The sequence below is a fragment of the Physella acuta genome, unplaced genomic scaffold (genome assembly GCF_028476545.2).
Source record: "Physella acuta isolate Inbredline_101_S28 unplaced genomic scaffold, ASM2847654v3 ptg000199l, whole genome shotgun sequence".
NCBI classification, from domain to species: Eukaryota; Metazoa; Mollusca; class Gastropoda; family Physidae; genus Physella; species Physella acuta.
Window position 1 is genome coordinate 290,325 of NW_026731718.1, and position 22,176 is coordinate 312,500.

Sequence of the window (22,176 nt, forward strand, 5' to 3'; positions counted from 1 at the left end):
AAATAATTATTACTAAAAAAAAAAAAAAAAAAAAAATTAATACAGAGTAATAGCAGTCACACAAATGACCTGTTGTAACTTGTTTTTACTTTTTAATAAAAACTAAGTATTTTTAGTGATTTTTTTTTAAATTTCGAACAAGCCCGAAATGAGTATTCTGTGTTGGTATTTTCGGATATATATAAATATATATATATAGTATTTTCGTATGTATGTATGTATGTATATATATATATATATATATATATATATATATATATATATATATATATATATATATATATATATATATATGTATATATATATATGTATATATATCATATATATATGGGGCCCAAAAAATTTCTTTGCGGGGTGGCCCTTTTTTTCTTGTTCCGCCACTGTTTATACATAAGCTTTCATCAACCTAGCATGCGCTAGTCGAGGGACAAAAATGTGAATAATTATGAATAATTTATATACACATAGAAAAATAAAAAATGTATATATATTTTTCTATATATATATATATATATATATATATATATATGTGTGTGTGTGAATTTATAAAAGTGTATGTAATTATAATAAAAACGTAGTGAAATCAAATAATCAAAATGTTTATCATATGGAAATTATACGTGCACAGATGTAAACGTACAAACGATATGTATTTTATTAAAATTTCGTTGCAGTATAGATTTCGAGTTTTTCTTAAAACATATAGAGAGGGCTTAATAAATAAGAAGTACTCACGGATTAATCCTGCTGTTGTCCAGCCTATAGCATGTAATAAAATATGATTTTATTCAGTGGCGTAGGCAGGGGGGGGGGGGGTTAAGGCGGGGGGGGGGGGGTCATAGACCCCTCGGTATATATATAAAGTATGAAGGGGTGGGGTGCAAATTGAAAGTTTGTCCCCGGATAAAAATTGGAACCCCCCCCCCCTTGAGACGATCCTGGCTACGCTACTGATTTTATTAGTATTTCAAGTAGCACAAACGTACGCGGAAATGTAGGTATTCGCTAACGCTTACACGTACACATGCAAATAAATTTCACCAGCACATTCGCTTACCCATACAAGTTAATTTTGAATACATACACACATTAACCCAAGCATGCACTAGAAAAAGCACGTTCAAGTTCACATGCAAGTAAAGTAAAGGTGAAAGTAAAAATACAAGGACAGGAACAGCAACAGGAACAGGAACAGGTACAGGTACAGGTACGGGTACGGGTACGGGTACAGGTACAGGTACAGGTACAGGTACAGGTACAGGTACAGGTACAGGTACAGGTACAGGTACAGGTACAGGTACAGGTACAGGTACAGGTACGGGTACAGGTACGGGTACGGGTACAGGTACGGGTACAGGTACGGGTACAGGTACAGGTACGGGTACAGGTACGGGTACGGGTACAGGTACAGGTACAGGTACAGGTACAGGTACAGGTACAGGTACAGGTACAAATGCAATACAAATACGAATACGAATACGAATACGAATACGAATACAAATACAAATACGAATACGAATACGAATACGAATACGAATACGAATACGAATACGAATACGAATACGAATACGAATACGAATACGAATACGAATACGAATACGAATACGAATACGAATACAAAAACTAATACAAATACAAATTCACATTTAAAAACAAATACACATACTCATACAAATACAAATTGTATGTTATATCAAATAGAAGTTTGAATATGTGTACTTCGTACACGATTGTACGCTGTTATTAAATGAATACTTACTGCAGCGGACATTAGCGTTGTATAGCAGTGTATCTATTTCTTGTAAAAGTTTATTCTCCAATGCATGTGTAACTGTGCAGCTTTTAGAAAAGGCGCAACGACAGTATTTAGACACGCCTCTATAAAGTAACAAAAAAACAGTTTGCAGCGTATTTAAATAATATATACCTAGTTGCACTTAAAATTTATTTTTAATAAATTTAAAAATAGTCTTTTTACTGGCATATGGTATCAGGACTAGATCTAGTAAGAATTGCTTCTCTTTCCTCTGGACAAGTATCAAGGCTTTCAGTACAAGCTGCAGGTAAAAATTAATTTGCAATAATTAGTGTCTATTTTTATTATTTATCGAGACAAGGGCAAAGTTAGAGTCTTTAGAAATGAATTGGGCTTCTGCAGGTAAATCATGCTTTAGTTAAAGACTAATATATATATATATATATATATATATATATATATATATATATATATATATATATATATATATAGCGAGAGAGAGAGAAAGATAATAGAGATAGAGAGAGAGAGTGTGTGTGTGAATAGTATATCAGGTCACATTTGGTTAGCATGGAGCTGGAGCCGCCTGAAGCGGAGGAGACATGTTATATAGTAAAATACTCCCCCCCCCCTCCACCAGGCAATCCTGGGACAATGACATATAGTAAATACGCCAGGCCATCTGTTGCTGGAATCTCATTACAAGTCTATCGATTTATTATTTGTTTGTTTTTAATTTGTTTTTTACTTTTTGTTTAAGATTAGTTTTTAATTAGTTGCTTTTTTTTAAATAGTTTGTTTAATTTAAAAATAAGGTAGTACAAAACCTTAACTATAGCATTTTTTATCAAGACATCATTTTATCTTTATTTATTTTTTGATTTGTTTGATTTTAACTAGTTTATTTTTAATTAGTTTGCTTTTAAAACACTGACCTCATATCTTTTATTTTTTTTTGTTTGATTTTAATTAGCAACTATTTTTTCACTTGTTATTTTAATAATTTTGTATTTGTTTGTTGGTTTTAATTATTTTTTAATATTTTTTTTAAATTAGTTTGTTTATTATTAGTTTTCTAATTTTAAAAACCATAACCTCATAATTTTTTTAAAATTTGTTTTTTTATTTGTTTGTTAATATGTTTGTTTTTAATTTGTTTGTTAATGTGTTTGTTTTTAATTAGTTTTTTAATTTTAAAAATAAGTTAGTACTATTTTAAATTTTTAAAAACAAAACTTTAACTGCAGTATTTTCTGACAATAGTGTACAATAAATAGGTGTTATTGATTTTTTGTGTAACACCTGTCGCTTTGCACATACCCCTCAGTTAATGGGTTTGACCACTGCTATAATGGGAACCAACATTGTATACACAAAGACAACTTTGATGACTAATGTAATAAATTGTAATTGGTGTAGATGTCACATACAGGGTGAACATATTGAATGCCCAACAACAATAAGGATTTCTCTAATGATAGAAAAAAATAATGTAAAGGAAGTATAGTAATAAAAAATTTTATGTAACTAACACCTATTTATTGTACACTATTGTCAGAAAATACTGCAGTTAAGGTTTTGTTATTAAAAAATTAAAATAGTACTACCTTATTTTTAAAATTAAATAACTAATTATAAACAAAAAAATTAACAAACAAATTTAAAATAACAAATTTAAAAACAACTTTAAAAAAACTAATTAAAATCAAATAAATAAAAAATAAAAAATTTGAAGTTATGGTTTTTAAAATTAAAAAACTAATTAAAAACAAACTAATTAAAAACAAACTACTTAAAATCAAACGAATAAAAAATGAAAAAATTAAGATATCTTGACAAAAAATGCTATAGTTAAGGTTTTGTACTACCTTATTTTTAAATTAAACAAACTAATTTTAAAATAAACTAATTAAAAACTAATTATAATCAAGAAACAAATAAACAAACTAATTAAAAACAAACAAATAATAAATCAATAGACTTGTAATTAGATTTAAGCAACAGATCGCCTGGCGTATTTTACCATGTGTCATTGTCATAGGATGGCCTGGTGAAGGGGGAGTATTTTACTATATAACATGTCCCCTCCGCTTCAGGTTGCTCCAGCTCCATGCTAACCAAATGTGACCTGATATACTACTTGTCTGTGTGTCTGTGTTTACGTGACACAGTGAGAGAGAAAAATTATCTACATTAGCACAATCCTTAAAAGTGCGAGAAAAGAAATTTAGTTTTACATACCCTTTGCTGCTACCTCACTATTGATGAAAGCTAAAAATAGCGCAAGATAGAGTGCAATCATTTTTTTAATTGTTGAAGTCATTTATCCAACAGCAACTAGAGAACCCTTTTTGTTAAATGAAATATTAATGAAATATTTATTTATATTATATAACCAAATAAGATATAATTAAAACAGTACAATTTCAGCTACAACATCTTAGATTAATTAAAATGTAAATACAAAAGTGGCACATATTATTAAACTGATTTCAATTGCTTCAGTGACAATTTATTTTTAATTCTTACCAACCGAAGTTTGGGAGTAGAATCTAACAATTAACTGTTGTATTCCATGCACATACGAGTCTGTCTTATTACGCTAGTCACGCATCGTTAGCTTATATCAGTGGTTCTAAACCTGGGCTCAATCGAACCCATTGTCAGAGGTTTGACGGAAGTCATGACATACACCCAATACATGATTTTCGATCGGATTTTGTCAGTGCGGACGATATAACCATTAAGATAGTTTTGTTGAAAGCGCTTATGAAACTGTTGGGTTCAGTATTTCCAAAAATGTTTAAGAACTACTGGCTTAGAGTAAGGGAAAAAATGTACTTTTTATCTGATAAGATAACAATGTAAAACTTCACACGTCTAACGATTTGACTGACAGATATTTAGTTTTTTTTCGTTTGTTTTTAAGTATACACATTTTTTTAACCAAAATTACTTGGATTAGCGTTATTATTTAATTCCCCAGGTGTTTTCTGTACATAAAATCATTTCGGCTAAGTTTTTTAGTTTTAGTTGCTAGCTTTAAATTCAAGCATCAATGATTTCAAATGTACATGAAACGAGTGCCATGGCCCCATTACTACAGCTGTGTAGGAAACAGTATCTAGATATTGACTTGTCAACTACGCTGGAATGTTAACACACATGCGAAAGAAAAGAATTAGACTATATGATTTCTTTTAGGAACAGTAGTTACAACAATTAAACTATCATGGAATATTAAAAAAGAATTTTAATAAATATGTTATTATTTTATTAAGATCTAATCTCATTTCTGAGAATGTTGCCATGCAACAATACTCTTCGATTAAAAGTATCCTCATAAAAATAGCTCAGTAAGTGTGACGAGAGTAGTGCTTGAGTTAAATACTGGAAGATAAGCTATGTTCGACGCGCTAAAGCTATTAATTTTTTTTTTTAATGTTCAAAATACACATAATTTTAATCAAACATAAATTTTAAAATATGCAATTTCATGTTATAAAGTAGATAATAAATTCAACAAGTTGTTAAGCAGGTCGATATTTTATTCATCCGTTTAAAATGTGCATCCGACTAATGTCACAATGGCAACATTGAAGAAAATAAATGTACCCATCTAAACCTATCGGGTGGATAGAGTTAGTTCAACTGGTTCTATTTCATCGGCATGTAAAGGGATATTGGGTTCACCTTTATGCCTTTATTTTCCCTAGATTGACTCAGGTACCCATTATAGTTGGGTGGACTTAGTTATGTTGTACATTCTAGACTAGAAAACGCTTAACCACCCTGTCACGCTTCAGATGCGCTGCGACCCATTCCTGCGCCAGGGGCCGTGTGTTAAGTGCGTTTTAGTTATTCTGGCTGCATTTTCATTGTTAGGAATGTGTTGTTTGACTTTTTTTAAAAGTTCGTGATAATAATCATTAAAAAAGTTTTAAAAAACCCACGTTTTCTGATTGAACTAAAAAGTAGAAAATAAATGCTATACATCACAATAATGCAAGCGATCACTCTACTATAAGCGATGAAAAACGTGGGGCGCCGAAGTAAAAGTTATATTACTATTGATTAGATAATACTATTGACTTTTATTAGGGAGCTTGTAGAGAGTCAACAGTATTAGAAACTGTAAGAAAATCACGGCGCCCCACGTTTTTGATCGCTTATAGTAGAGTGATCGCTTGCATTATTGTGATGTATAGCATTTATTTTCTACTTTTTAGTTCAATCAGAAAACGTGGGTTTTTTTTAAACTTTTTTAATGATTATTATTTTCTACTTTTTAGTCTTTGTCTGTTTGTTTGCATTAAAATCTTGCTATCGATTTTATCTTTTCACTTTTTTTTTTGGGTAAACGAAGACAACTCGTAAAAAGACAACTCGTAAAAAGACAACTCGTAAAAAACACGTTGTGTGAATACGTTACTGACTAGAACACATAGATTTGAACCCGTGTCGAGTGGGATAGCAATCGTGTGCCCAACCACTCGACCATATCGTCTCCCCCATACTGGCCACCAGTTGTTACGGTTGTTTGTACACAAATTGCAGTTACTGGGTTATGTCCCTTTTTCCCCACGTTTTTACTACAACGAGCCGACCCGCGGCGTATCATACGCCGCTATTTAGTTGATTTATTTTCTACTTTTCAGTAATTCATAATTTGTGAATTCGGCAGTACCAATGCTGCCACTGAAAATATTTGCTTTAAAACACTAACCCCCCTCCTTTCCCCTTACCCCGACCCTACACCCCCCCCCCCCCCCCGTGAAAGCAGCCTCCTCTTAGTTACCTCCTGTAAGTTTAAAGTCGGTTCAAACTAAATTATCTGCCCCTAATAGCCGTCACTAAACCTGGCTGTACGGTTTGTAAACATTTAGCGTGACCACAACTCACCAGATTATGTGGGGGTGGGGTAGGGTGGTAGTGATAGTGATAGAGAGAAAGAGAGGGGACTGTAAGGAGGCGCTTGCAGCTTGTTTTCTAATGGCTCGCAGAGGAGAATTATATATATAGATTATATAGCGGTCTAAAATGCTCAATAAAATGATTCCATGGATCAATTTAGTAATAATAACAATTGAATATTCTAATGTCATCCAAAACAAAGCTTCCCTGAAAATTTCAGCGCGCTAGCTAACTGGGAAGTGCCAGAAATTTCGATCGCAAGATTTGATTGGAAAGACAAACAAACAGAGACGAAAGCAAGTTAAAGAAAACGTGGGAATAAAAAGGGTCTTTGACCTTAAGCAAGAGAGAGAGATAGAGAGAGAGAGAGAGAGATAGAGAGAGATAGAGAGATGTGTGTGTGTGTGTGTGCTTGTGTGCGTGTGTTCGTGAAGGGCTGACCAGGAGACAAACCATAAGGCCACCACAGGAGAAAATAAAAAACCCATTGGTATAATTTTTTTGTGCCAGATATTGACTGCAACTGTATATGATTAAATGTCTTCGTTGGCAAATTATAGAGTGTTCGGCTGCCAACCAGAAAGTCTCAAGTTTCCATGATGGGCTCGAGTCTATAGGACATCTTTATTTGCATCCATCTTTGATCGGTACCTGACTCAGGGAAAATGGGAAAATAAAGGCGGATGGGCATACTGGGCAAACCATTGTGTTTGAAACGGTACTTTACTGTGTGTGATATTGATGACGAGGTGAAACAATCATCGCTGAACGAATTATCCCAAGTGCAACAAGAAGGAAGATTCAAAGAACTATGTAGTGGTGGATAATGTTCCTATATGGTAAACCTTTTGGTTTAAGTGACTGGATGTGGGCGACTAAAAACATATTTTGCAAAAAAAGAAAAAAAAATATTAGAATACTAGTAGCTCATCATAGCCTGCAAACTCAATGTTCAAAATTTCTAAAGAAATCAGAAGCAAAATTCAAATCAGCAGAAGTTGGAGAGGTGTCGTTGCAGTGGTCAATAAAGTCGAGGTTTTTTTCTACAAGCTAAGAAAAGAACATGGTGTTCTCAAAAACTTTTTACCAGAACACATTTGTCCCTTTTTGCAGGAACAACTCCTCATACTAAAGGAAAATCGATACCAACCAATCACTGACCGTCGGTAAAGTCTTCTGAAGCTCTCTGCTTAATTGTGGTCAACACAAATTCAGACAAACTGTACAGGTGGAAGGAATAATAACTGCTCTATAGATGGTGATTCCATCCAAGAAGTTCGGTTTAGAATGCAGCGAAAATACATGCTTTTAACTTTCCAAACAGGTGTGCAATTTAACTGCAGTGACAACACACAATTTACTAATTTTATAATTAAAAACGTTTTAAAAATTTTTTAAATGAAAAGTCTGGTTACAGTTTTTTAAAATTATTAAATTTAATCCAAACAGAATCGCCCATCACTAAAGTCGCCGTAATCCGTAATAGAATCCGTAATATTAATAATCAATGATACAGTGAATCCAGACAAGGTATATTTCAATTAATTAAAAGTTTCTGATCTCACTCTTTAAAGTAGAGAAATCGTTCATTAAACGTTAATGAACACAGGAGATTGATTTAATGATTAAACAATTTGTTCACCCACAAAGAAGTTTAACATCCTACTTCCGATCTAAGCGAAAAAGCTTACACAATCAAGGAAGAAAACAGTTACATTGGTGTATTTAATCTTGTAGCCGTTTTTTTCCCTTCACTTTTAACGTCAATAATTCGATATTTCAGCATGAAATTCATTTGTTTGCTAACCATCTTTTGCGCCCCCCCCCCCCCCGAATGTAGGCTCACCCCTTCCCCCGCCCCCAAGCTACGCCTCTGCCACGCCGTAAAATATTTACACTGTTAATACACGCACAGTCAAACACGCAAGTAAAATATACGTGAAAAGCACACCCGTTATCATAAGTAGCACAGTTAAGTAACGCCCCCAGTTTAAATGTCATTGGACACAGCTAACATAAGATAAAACCAAAATACCATATATCTCATTCAATTGATATTCAACGTTGGCTTCATTACTTAAGTTTAACACTAGCCAGAACACTATGTCTAAGATACCCAAAATCATATAAAAATGTTAAGCCAATAGAATTAAAGTGAAAAATTATTTAAATTATTTTTTCAATATAAATGTTACAACGAATGTGATATAATAACGCTAAAGAAGTTAACACATAATTAAGAGTACCTTCCTAAAGTTACCTGCTTGTGAACGTGTCGACACAGTTATGGTGTGTAAGCTTATTGCAGTTATCGCTTTTTTTCCCTCTCAATATTGGAAAAGATAGCAAGGGAAATAACACACTAAAACACGATACATAACAAAACGGGAGTGATCTCGCCTACATTTTCTCGAATGTTCCTGTGTAATACTATGGGGTTGAAAACTCGGAATATAAACATGCAAAATATAGTTTTACAATTTTGACAGTATCTCAATGTGGGGTCTGTGTGGATGTTTGTCTGTGTGTCTGTGAAAACGATAACTTGAGTACCGTTACCGCTTGATTGATAACGTTTCGTATATAAGTATCATATAAGGTTTGTTGTTCTGGTAACTGGCAATGGAACTTATTCCAATCCTATAACTTGAGTACTGTTTCAGATAGATAGACGAAATGTCACATATATGGAAACGATCTTAATCTCTAACTGCTATCAAATTTTGAGTATTTCCGTTTACCGAAAGAAGTAGTTAACCTTATTTCTGATTTGTCAAAAAAATGCGGATGAATTTATAAAATACTAATATTCTAAAATACAAGAGTTTTTTTTAAATATTAGTAAAAGTGACCCAGGCTTTTCTTATAGTTATTTATAGAGTAGTGTGTTAGTATACATTTAACGAAAATAATTTATTTTCTACCTTTTAATGCATTATTGCATTAAAGCTTGTTATTAAAACGTTTTTTGTGAATTTTTTTATGCGTTTTGTTTTCACTAGTCCTACTTTAAATTATTTATTTACAATAGAGTTGCATGACTAAAACCTATTGCACACCAGATGAACAAGACGATCCGCGTATAATGGTAAGGAATAGTAGTAGTCTACTAATTTCGGAAAATTTTAATTAATTCATGAAAAAAAATAATTATACTTCCAATTATATCAAGTTTACTGTCATATTTCATTTTCATAAAATCTTGACCCACGTGCCAACTTTGAAATGAATCTGTCAGCTAGGAGTGACGGAAAGTTTGCTCGCAGTTTTCGATCCATCACGACAGCAGACTGTCGACAGACTGTCCATTTCCCGATTACACTAGAATTGTCATCCCCCTTAGTGATATATAAGAATACTCGAGAAAGTTTGGGAAAGATCACTACCGCTTTTTTTTAATCTCATGGTCTTCCAGGCATCTCTTTATTTATATAATTTATACAGAAAATATATACTTTTAACAGTGTCCGCCCCCCGAAGAAAGTCTACCGCCCTCCCCCCCAACCGGAGAAAAAAGTCTGGAAGAAACACTGTTTTAATGTACATTGTTAAAATCTTAATATGTCTATGCTCACTGTTATAATTAGAAAACAGCGAAATAATAATCAGCAATAATTTTAACAATTTAAGCTATTTTACATAGTAGGTAAGGTCTATTTTAAGACAGGAGTGGACGGGAGTTTGTATGTGTGTGCCAATAATAATTGTAGCATTTTTATTGTGAAACAAAAGTTATGCAACGTGGTACAGCTGTTGTCATGATTGGGTAATTTTGTCTGCAAATCTATAACGACTCAATTTAAGGAAGCTATTACGACAGATATCAATGGTACCATTGAATCAAGAGTGCTCCCTTTTGATGATCTCCTACTTTATTTTGTATGAGTGATTATTATTTGTTGCATACATATGAGCAAAATATTACCATAAACCAACTACCCGGATTAACTATACAACAAAATTAAATGAAAGATGTTTATTTCCATTCACATTGTAAAATATAAAAGCCTTGTATGTCGCGTAAAACAAAAGACTTAAAAATACATGCATGAAACATCGACATGTTTGATCATCAACCTTACAAGAAACGAAAGGGTCATAGATGGCGGAGGAAAGCTTTCCATTCATCTTTGTTCTGGGTCTGGTTTCGGCCGCTACAGACGTTCTAGAAGACCAACCGACGAAGTACATAGAACAGTGCTACACATACTGTCAGTGTTGTGTGTGGAGGACTGGTTAGCGAAGCTCCGTTTCTGCTAACTGGAGGGGAACATGACGTAAAAATTAATACATGTAAATTAGAATGACATTTTAACCAGTTAAATGACATTTCAGAGGCAAAGTATCGTAACATACATTCAATTATCATAATGACTTCTACTAGAAAAATTTATTGTGATTTTATGTAGGGAAAGAAACATACTGAGTTATACACTGGAAAGCAAATACGAACAAATTCAAGAAACGCACTGATAGAAATAATTATTTTTTGAAAATTCAAACGAATTGAAAATACTTACTGGTTAAGGTCCCGGAATCTGAAATAGCTGTGGGAATAAAATGGATTTTATTATATTTGATGGTGTTAGTAGATAGAGGCTATGTGTAGATTATCCTGTAATCCATGACTATCACGTTTAATGCTCATCTTCATATGATCAACAGTATATATATACATATATTAAATATATATATATATATTAATATATACATATATATATATATATATATATATATATATATATATATATATATATATATATATATATATATATATGCATAGTGACTGTAGGACGTCCATGAGTCCACCCAGCTATGATTAGTAACTGACCTAAGTTGATGAAAGGAAATGAGGCTGAGTATTCTGCTGACTACACAACATCCATTTAAATGCTGTCGTAAGAAACATTTGCACTCTTCTTCATTTACCGATATTTACCGATGGATTGTTATGTTTGTGTATGTGTTTAATAATGACTCTTGTAGAAACAGACATATACTTACAACAGCCGGCATTTTTCTGACTTAGTAGAGAGTTTACTGTTGATATTTCGGCACGTCTAACATCTGTTGTAGTTTTGCAGATAGTTAGTTTTAAATAGCAGTCGACGTAGTTATTATAAGCACTGAAAGACGAACAAGGAAATTCTTATGTATACACATGAAATATTTTATGATAATATATATATATATATATATATATATATATATATATATATATATATATATATATATATATATATATATATATATATATATATATATATATATTATATATGTTATATATATATATATATATATATATATATATATATATATATATATATATATATATATAGAGAGAGAGAGAGAGAGAGAGAGAGAGAGAGAGAGAGAGAGATTGTTTATTTTCAAGATATACTGTCCCTTTAGGGTTGTACGGCTTTAATATCTTACAAGACTAACATCTAAAGGAGGTATGATATATAGAAATGAGTTGCAGCCAATACATACAAAACGGAGGGGGGGGTAAGGAGGGGGGTATCGTCCTTAACGAGCTACTTATAGTGTTTTAAAGAAATATTTTCAGTGGCAGCGTTGGTAGTGTCGAATTCACAAATTATGAATAACTGAAAAGTAGAAAAAACAACAACTAAATAGCGGCGTATGATATGCCGCGGGTCGGCTCGTTCTTTATATTCCGTATACGATAAAGTAGCGAGGCGTAAAACGGCGATAACTGTAAACAAAAAGCTGTTACTTTTCAGAACGATAACAATAATTCTTCTATATCCGTATACGAGAAAGTAAAAAAATGCAAAACCAAGACAGTTGTTTGCACTTAACCAACAGGTAGATACACGTTGCAAAGCTAGGTCAGTTGGTTTTAAAAATGTTTACGTATTTAAACATATGAACCTACAATGTTTTGAGTAAAAACTATTAAAAAGTGGGGTAACAAATTTATATTAGAAAAGTGAAACTACGGGTTACAATTTCGGCTTAATTTAAACACATAGAAATATAGCCTCAGACGGATAACACATTTTTTTCCAGTTCTTGCATTTAACACTTGTATAATATTTAGTCTTAAATTATTAATTTTCTTTAAATACACTTTCAACATTAATGATAAGTGGCAACTCATGAGACCCTGTGGTGTCCAAAATGAAAACAGCCTCTGGAATAATTTTCTGACCCATTTCGTTCAAAGTGACAAAGACGGCAGGCCACACTTTTCCACGCACCTAAATCTAGTTTCAGTTTCTGTTCCTTTTTTTCTATCACCGGCCAGAGAAACTGCACCTGTTCACGTTTTTACGATGATCAGGTAAAATTAATTCTACCTTTAATGTTCAGCAAGCTGTATAAAAAACGGAATACTGCACATAATTGAAATTTAAATGAAAAACTCTTGACACATTGTTAGCATTTGGGGGAAACCACCAAGGCTATAGAATTTAGTTTCGGTAGCTTAGGCTGATTTAGAATGGGTTATTCAAGGTCGAACGTGTCTTTGAAATCTTCATGTCGAGACACCATATAATTGAAGCGGTTTTTCCTGCAGGCGGTGAAATATGATTTATTTTTCCCAGTAACACCTGAGTTTACCGTATTTATCTCATGAAAGTTAATATGTGGCTGGGTTCATGATATTTAAAATGCATTATATTTAAAAGTAAATGTGTCTAGTTATGTAACAATGTTTTAGGTATAAAGGAAGTAATATTCTGGGTAAAATAAAATAAAAATAAATTTCCCTTTTCGAACCTGATGGTTCATGAGGCAAGTAAAGTAAAGTTAACCATCAAATACCCATCAGAGTTGGGTTGACTCAGGGACGTTCTACTAACTTAAACCCCGATTCAAATTAGAGATTATCAGTCTGGCGCACTACCGCTAATTTACGCCGTCGTAGTAAATTCTGGTTATAAGTTAATATATACTCACAATAGCTAGGACGTAGCCTTGTATTTAGATGTGAGCGCATACAACCGTAAATCAACGGAACGCCGTGGTTGAGGGCTAGAGTATACGACTGCTAACCCAAAAGTTGGAATTCCAGGCTTGAATTGGTTGGATGTCCGTGTCCCTGACTCGTGTTAGAGAAATTAAAGACGGCACAAATCTGACGACACTTTTCAATCATAGTTAGGAAAAAAATATATTTTATCAACTACAGTCTCAATCTACTGCAGTGATGCAATTTTTTAAAACAATTTAGTATGTCTCTTTATGTGGAGAATGTTTTTTGGGATCGAACTCTAATTTAAGAAATTGGAAGTAATATGTTATCAGGTTGCGTACAAGTTAACATAAACTTTTATAACATCTATTTAAACTTTGTATTTTTTCACTTGTATCCTGTGTGCACAGTCGCTTACTGGATGTGTTGTTAGTGCTTTTTCATGCACAAGCCACTAATGTGCTGGTTGAATAAATGATGTAGGAGAACTAAAGCCAAAAAGATCAAGATTTAGAGAGAAGGACAATGATCATTGTTGTAACTGAACCAGCCACGGTAGATGACTGAAGAGAGAGTAAAACAAACAATTTTTGAAAACAATGCTTTATTTTGTGAACACATCCAACACACTACAAAGTGGCTAATGGAATCGAATGGTTGTATTTAAACATCAGCCATCTCCCAAAATGATACACTCTCTCTTACATAAAAACTCGAAGCACGAACCAACAGGGCATTTCAAATTAACATGATATGAAGCACATCTTTTCGGACAAAAGGCAAGGTAAAATATGAAAATATTCTTGATTTTTTAAAAGAAAATAGTATCCTTTTGAACTAATTTAAACAACTGAAACTGAAATAACAATTCCTTACAGCACAATTAATCTTATTTGATGGCAGCATAATTATTTTTAAAAATAAAATGTAATAATGCAGATAAAAAATAGTATAAATCAATAACTAGGTCGTTAATTTTTGTTAAACATACTATATCGACATATTTACGATGTACGTAGTATTTTAGAAGAATTAATTACTAACATTTAAAATTGTAACAATAAACCCAATAGTGAAAAACTTATTTTTTAAAAATATATTTAACAATGTTTTCAGCAATTTGCACCTTTTACACTACTGCGCTCCAAATCGAGACTTATTGAAATCGATGTGTGACATGTATGTGACGAATATGATCAATGAAAGTACCTGCACACACACATACACACACACATATATATATATATATATATATATATATATATATATATATATATATATATATATATATATATATATATATATATATATAATATTTATTTATTTATGTAGATTACATGTAAAGTAAAAGAATGTCTAAGCGAAATACACATGAAACATCCATTTGTATGATCGAAAGTGTTAAAATAAGCAAAATGATGTACATTAAAAAATCTTCTGAATAAAGGACCTCGCGTCCAAGAAATAATCGTCAAGTATCCTACATCTAACGATGTAGAAAACATTGAGAGACTACATATCGCAGAGTGGCAAGGATTGTGAGCGTTGTGAACGAAGGGCAGATAAATGCTGCTCCGTTTCTGGTTACTGGGGGAAAATATATCGCACACATTTATTACATATATCATGTTATTGATTAATTACAGTATAATTTATTAAATACATAGCACAATTCATTAATCATCAAGTCATTTGATACGTAAAAAAGCACAAATATTTCTTAACTGATAAATAATTACTGCGTTTAAATCACTTACTGCAGCATAATATAGGTAATTGCACATGAAGTATAAAACACGCTACGACTTATACGCACGCACGTAAGTACGCATTGATAAAAATAAATATTTTTTACATGACAAAAGAAATGTTATAACTACTTACTGGTTAAAGTCCCTGATGTTGAAACAGCTGTGAAAAGAAGATAGATTAAATTTTATTTTTAAAAGAAATATAACTGTTGAATATAATATATTTCTTGACACTAAGATCGATTAAAAGTACTGTTAAACTAATATGTATATAATATATATATATATATATATATATATATATGGTAAATATCTATATATTTATAAACATATATGTGTGTATATCCGTCCACCCTTCCATGCATCTATTTGTCTCTCCATCCATTCATCCAAGCGTTTAACGGTCCGTCGATACAACCCAAACGCTCCGCATTAATCTATGAATCAATATTTAATACTAAACAAAATATTGAATTTAGGCAAACGATCAAATACTTACAACACCCAGCTCTTTTCTGACTCAGAAAAGTGTTCATTTTATCAACTTGCTCGTCGAGCAAATTAGATGCAATTTGGCAGCTTGATTGTTGTGACATACAGTTGATGTAGTCCTGAGCATCCCTAATGGGTATATATATATATATATATATATATATATATATATATATATATATATATATATATATATGTATATATATATGAAGAAGGCTTTCAAAGGGCAAATATTTTTCTATTTGTATATTCTTAAAATTTTATTTTAAAATGTAAAGGTCGTTTTTTAGGGGTCGGCGTGGTCGAGTAAGCTAAAACTATTCAATTAAGGAGAGACAACTCCAAAATCAAACTGCAGCTGTCTTGTGGATTTCTCTTTCTTGGACTAAGGTTATGGAAGCAAATCAAGAAAGAAAAGCAGACTGAAATAGGAGTCAACGTCCCATAACGTGTTGACACGAAATACTTTATAATTGGAAGAAATCTCTTCCAACACTACATTGAAGAACAGGGGAAGAAGATGTTGCTACCGAAGAGTTATGCTCGTATACATCGTACATTTTGTTTCGGAGTCACAATTTACTTTAAAAAAAAATAATGATATCATTTAATGTATTTGTATGCTAATAATGAATATAAAAATACTGAATGTAAAACAACGACAAAAATACAACTCTGCGTACTTTGTTGATCATTTACCAGTTTTATTAGCTCGCCTAACTAAGTAAAACCGACTTTTTACTTGTTGACTGAATTACATTTACTGTGGAGTGGAATTAACATTTTCTTTGTAAAAGAAACAACTGTTTTTCCCTTAACACATTCTAGAAACACTTACATCTAAAGCAGCAAATTTTCTTTAACAAAAAATTCTAAAATTCCTAAGCTACCCACAAATTCAACACTGTTTATAAAACATTTAAGCAGGTATTCAAAAAGAAGTGTATCTGATATTTTATCATTGAACGAATCCATCACCGAAGTATCGATTTTATTGTTTTTTATAACTTACTAACCTGCAGGTAGCATAGACATCTCTACCTCTAGGAGGTTTACTTTAAAGTTGTTCATAACATCCGCTAATAACTGAACTGCAATCTGATAAAAGCATATGTAAAATGTGGATGACGATAAATCGCTTTACATTCTATAAATATGTACTATTCATTTATTAGCTACATAAACACTTTTTTTGCAGGATACATATTAAATATATATATATATATATATATATATATATATATATATATATATATATATATATATATATATATATAAATATAAATATATATATATATATATATATATATATATATATATGTGTGTGTGTGTGTGTGTGTGTGTGTGATAAAGCAAGTTTAAGTTATAGTGTGGGTGAGCAGTTAGGAAGCAGTTAGGGGAATTATGTAGGGAGAGGTAGATAGTATTAGGGATGATCATGGGAGTGTTGAGGGAGAAATCAAGTGTTAGTTGTAGTCAGTGGCGTAGCGAGGGAGGGGGCGGGGTGTGGTGCGGACCGCACCGGTCGACACCATTTAGGGGGGTGACACCAAGGCAAAAAATAGCAAAATATATAGAGAAACATAACAATTCCACTTAATTAAGGGATACATTTGAGTGTTAAATAGTCTTTCAAGAGGTGCAAATCAAAAGTTTGAGGAGGGGGTTCAAATCGTAAGTTGAAAAGTTTGGCCCCTGGAAGTGTTGCTACGCCTCTGGGGGGTGTCACCATTAAGTGCCGCACCGGGTGACATCCGACCTCGCTACGCCACTTGTTGTAGTTAGATAGTCTTAGTGGATATTTATATGTAAGGACGTAGTTAGGGTAAGACGTGTAAGTAAAGAACTGTATTTTATTGAATTGGACTTTTTGTGTTGATTCCACACACTGTACCAGGCGTACATATAGGGAGGCGAACCCCGCAGGAAGAATATATATTAAATGTTCAGGACGGAGCATTACAGTTACATATATAGAATCAAACTTTCTACAACCCAATCCTAACAATAATATATATATATATATATATATATATATATATATATATATATATATATATATATATATATATATATATATATATATATATATATATATATATATATATATATGTATATATATATATGTATATATATATATATATATATATATATATATATATATATATATATATATATATATATATATATATATATATATATATATGTATATACAAAATATAGCCAAAATGGGTTATTTTACGATTATCGATAACTAATCCCATTACATATAAAATAGGTCTACTAACCGACAATTGCTGTTGGTGACCGAGCTGCGAATATAATGTTATAAGTATTTAATAGTGACATTATATATATATATATATATATATATATATATATATATATATATATATATATATATATATATATATATATTAGCAACTATTATAAATTTTGAAAGGAAAAATACTTACTGACCATTGCTGTTGGTGCCGGAGCTGTAAATGTAAATTAGAAATATATTAAGGGAGAAGGCTCCGGTTAAAAAAAAAAACTTTTTTAATACTCGTTAGAAAACAGTTATTTCTTTACAGCTTTATTAAGATACATCCGCATATGCATTTCCACTAAAAAAATTGGTGGAAAAATCTTGGTAACTATGACAATGGCGGCCATCTTGAAAAATTAACCCCTTCGTAGGTTTTCCACCATTCATAAAATATTACACTTTAAGCCCAATAAACAGTCAATTCATAATCTTCTTCCATATTTTGGGGGAATCAGCTAAAAATTTTAAGTGTATATCTTCAAACTAATTTTTTATGAATGTTCAAAATTTGTGTCCGTTCAAAACATTAAACTTTGAGGAATTTTGGGGCATTAAAACTAGTGTATATATATATATATATATATATATATATATATATATATATATATATATATATATATATATATATATATATATATGTATATGTATATATATATATATATATATATATATATATGCGTATAAATAAATATATATATATATAAAGAGAGAGAGAGAGAGAGAAAAATAGAGAGAGATACCTATATTATAATAATAATTAATAATAATAATAATTAGTTAAAAATTTTAAAAAAGTACTTACTGATAAATACCGTTGGTGCCGGAGCTTCAAGTATAAATTAGAGATATATTATGGTAACATTTATACAAATTTCATCGTAAATATTTACAAGTATGTTGTTTTTAAATGTATGTAGATATACAAATCGATGAATCCCTTAATCACTAATGGTTCAACAGTTGGTTTTTTTAAATGTTGAACAATATATATCTCAATAATCTTGCATCGAGGATCTAAACAGTTGTTCCGAATTATTTAGTAAAATTGTACATTTTACAGGAGAGACAAATAACAGATTATTATATTCATATTCGTCGATACAAACATTTTGTTTTGGACAAATATGTGAGCAAACTCATTAGTGATTATTTTATTACAAGGTTTTGGCAAAAGTATAGTAATTTTTTTTTAACTTTATTCGCGCTAGAACCATATTAGACAATTACTTTATTGTCTCAGTATAGGGCGCTAGAAAATTAACAATTCAGGAATTTTATTTAGATTAATAAAAAGCTGGTTCATGATATTACAACATTTTACTTCCCTTAATTTTTGTTTATCTTTCTTTCTTTTGTCGTAGCGATCGAGCAAAATATAGGCCATTTCAACTGAATAGATGTTTTTCAAATTAGCTATACATGTTAGAACCCGATTACAAAGCAACGTAACATTTAATCAAATTAGATGTTTAAGTTTTTTTTTATATAAATCAAATATTGCTATCTAAAGAAATACTATTGCGTTGGTAAACACAATTTAAGGCTATCATTTGATACGGAGGTTACTTTTGCTGGGCTTTCCGATTATGTTAAATTATTTATAGCGTAAAAAATCTAAAAAATTAAAAAAAAAAACAGCAACGTTAAACGCTCTTTATTTAAAAAGTTTAATAAAGAAAATAAAATGTTTTCCCTAAATATTGTAAATACTATATGTTTACAACATTCTGAAATATAATATTAATTTTGCAATAACATAATTTTTAACTGTAACTTTCCGTTAAGGCTAAATATCTAAAATATATTTTCAACAAGCCAAAATTTCAACCCAAATTTTCACTTTTATAAGACCGACTTTAATTTGCTGCATAAAAACACCATAATCGGGTTTCTTAAAACCTCACTTTACCGTTAATTATCTTTTTGTTGTGGCAAGCTCATTTATAATTTTAATTGAGTAAATGAAACACAAAACAAACTGTTATACTCATCGAAATACTAAAACCGTAAGATTATTCCAATCTTTAGAAAAGTCTGACAAAAACTACACAATAAATTACGTATACTTATTTTAATGATTACTGCACGATTTTAAAAAAAAATTCATCGATACAAACGAATATTTGTCAACAATCCAACAATATGGTTTGAAATACTTACTAATTATAGTCCCTGATTCTGAGACAGCTGAAGGAAAAAAAAAAGATTTAATTTTTACTCTCTCGTATACAAAGTATAGAGGAAGAATTCTAATCGTATAAAAATATAGCAGGGAAAATTAGTTTGCAATTTTGTATAAATGCATGTATGTTTGAGTGTCTGCCTGTCTGTGGATACGATAACTAACACCTTTTTATTTGTGCTGAAGAAATTTCGTATAGAAGTATTAACCCATATTATCCCAAGGTCTCAAATTTTTATAATTTTTGTATATGGTTTAGCTTTTGGGCACTGAATGAAGGAATGACTATAGATTTTTTTTTTTAAATCAATACTTTTTTAAATATCGATTTTTTAGAAAACGTCCCATAATGGGACGCTAGCAACGAACGGCCCCATGTACATTTATTGGAGAAAAAAATCATTTATCACTAAATATGGCCAAGGTCATAATTAAATATCTATAAATACTACTTAACACCCCAAAATCAACAGTTAACAAAGTCAACAATTGTTTCACCATAAATAACCATTTAACATAACATTTGCATCTGTGTTTCTCGCTACAGTCTAATAAATGTGACCTTTGTGTAACAATCTACATGCGGCCTTTCGTTGCTAGCGTCCCACTTATGGGACGCTTGTTGTACACTTGATATAACGAAGTAGTTAAAAAAATTGTTACTCTTAAATTTTTATCAGATAGACATATGGTACTGCTACAAATGTTAAATGTATTTTGCACTTAAAATGTTAATATTTTAGAAGATATGCATCTTCCTGTGCGCATGTTTTCTTTTTTCCGCCATTTTTACAAGTCCTGCATTTATCTAAATTAATGTTTTTTCAAAAATCACACACAAATTCAATAGTCTAACCATTTTCAAATACAATGGAACATAATTTGTGTTTTAACTAGTTTTAGATACATTTTAGCAATTTTTTTTACAAGCGTCCCATAAGTGGGACGCTAGCAGAATATGGGTTAAGTCAAATGTGTAGTTCTCTATAAACTTTTGATGTTTTTTTTTTCCGTTAAACAAAAGTGGTAAGTACTTTAGTTCCGGTTTATCAAAAAGGCGATTTAATGAGTGCTATTTAAAATAAATAAACGATAGCTCACATTTAAGTATAATATTTTTATTAACGTTTAAACGGTATCCGGTTACCTGAAATAGTATATTATATCCGCGTGAACACGATAACGTCAGTAATGTTTTAGTTGGGTAGTTGAAAATTCAAAAATAAATAGAATATCGTATACTTAAATTGTTTTCTGTTTTTCAGTGGTCACCAAAATCCGAAAGTGGTACTTTACTATATTTCCGATTTATAAAATACAGATAACTTGAGTACCGTTTCAATTTGGTGATCGAAACTTCATACAGTTTTTCAGTTAGAGGAAGACTCGATGACAATGCAAACGGACATAAAAAATAATATTACTTAATTTGTAAATAGATTTTACTTTTTAAAAAGTTAATCAAAGTATCTTTAAAAACGTACTCATTTTCCTTTCTATTAAACTCACTTGGATTGCTTTCATTTACTTCGTAATACGTATTTCTATTCGATTTTATTCTATTAAAAAAAGTTAGTAATAAAAAAACATGAAACAAAACCAGTTCTATACCCTATTGGCTTGAAAAGCTGTTAAAAATATATATAAATGTTCTAAAAAATTTGAAAAGTGGTAAGGCAAGCGATAAAAGTATGGTTAAATTAAAAAAAATAAAGCCGTTTGGGAACCATCTATTGCATACAATTATTTTATTTTTCTATTAAGAATAAGACCTGCCCTGGTTCGAATTAGCCATTCATTATCGTATCCATAATAAAGTGATCT

General features: G+C 31.1%; 1 long non-coding RNA gene across 1 annotated transcript; it reads right to left on the reverse strand.

Annotated features, from left to right (window-relative positions):
* Positions 1-10,757: 10,757 nt before the first annotated feature.
* LOC131937045 (uncharacterized) lies at positions 10,758-11,793 on the reverse strand. Its single transcript, XR_009386155.1, has 3 exons — positions 11,675-11,793; positions 11,191-11,217; positions 10,758-10,930 (listed from the first exon to the last, which is right to left on the reverse strand). It is a non-coding gene; the product is annotated as an uncharacterized LOC131937045 (long non-coding RNA).
* Positions 11,794-22,176: the final 10,383 nt, after the last annotated feature.